The sequence below is a fragment of the Abramis brama genome, assembly GCF_963993115.1.
Source record: "Abramis brama genome assembly, chromosome: 11".
In the NCBI taxonomy this organism is placed as follows: domain Eukaryota; kingdom Metazoa; phylum Chordata; class Actinopteri; order Cypriniformes; family Leuciscidae; genus Abramis; species Abramis brama.
Genome location: NC_139973.1, coordinates 3,557,501 through 3,558,304, shown reverse-complemented (window position 1 = coordinate 3,558,304; position 804 = coordinate 3,557,501).

Here is an 804-nt window from a genome sequence, read left to right as displayed (position 1 = left end):
ACAAGCACAGCCATATGTTCCCACATCCGCACACAAACACCGAATGAAGCACGAGCACATGTGCGTAATGCATCAGTGTGGTTTAATGGCAGCAGCTGACCAGCTACAGATGCCAGCAACCCATGGGATGTTCTCATGTCTGCAAACATCTGCACTGCTGGCCAACCACAGTCTCCGGGTGGGATCCAGATGTTTGGAGAACCTTTGGCTTTCTCTAGAGAGAGGGCGGTAGTCACACCAGAATGTGTGTTTCATATTTTATCGAGAGAAAACGGCGAGCTCTCTCACCTAATACGTGTCAAAATCCGGCGGTGTTTTGTGTCAGTGTTGGACCACAGCGATATATAATGTACATAAGAAAACATCCCGTATGGAAGAGAAGAACAGATCTTTTTAATACTGTTTTCTTTTAGACAGCAGTGAAATGTGGAGACTTTTGAGCGCTCTATAATATATTGAATGTTTCTCTTAGACCTAACTTAGATTAATTGGATGCTTTTCATATATATATATATACAAAATATATTTTAATACTTATATGAAGAGTTCAGATGCAAAAGCCTCTAAGTGCCATCTGAAATTTTCTTCTAGAATGATCATTTTTATAAAGCTTGTATATTTAAGTTAAGTAATTTCACTTAAATGACAATTAATGGGTAATTTGCATTGCCATTTAATTGAAATTATTGAACTTAAATATACAAGCTTGATACAAATAATCATTCTAGAAGAAAATGTCAGATGGCACTTAGAGACTTTTGCATCTGAACTCTTCATATATACTTTTCCCTTTTTCATATTTTT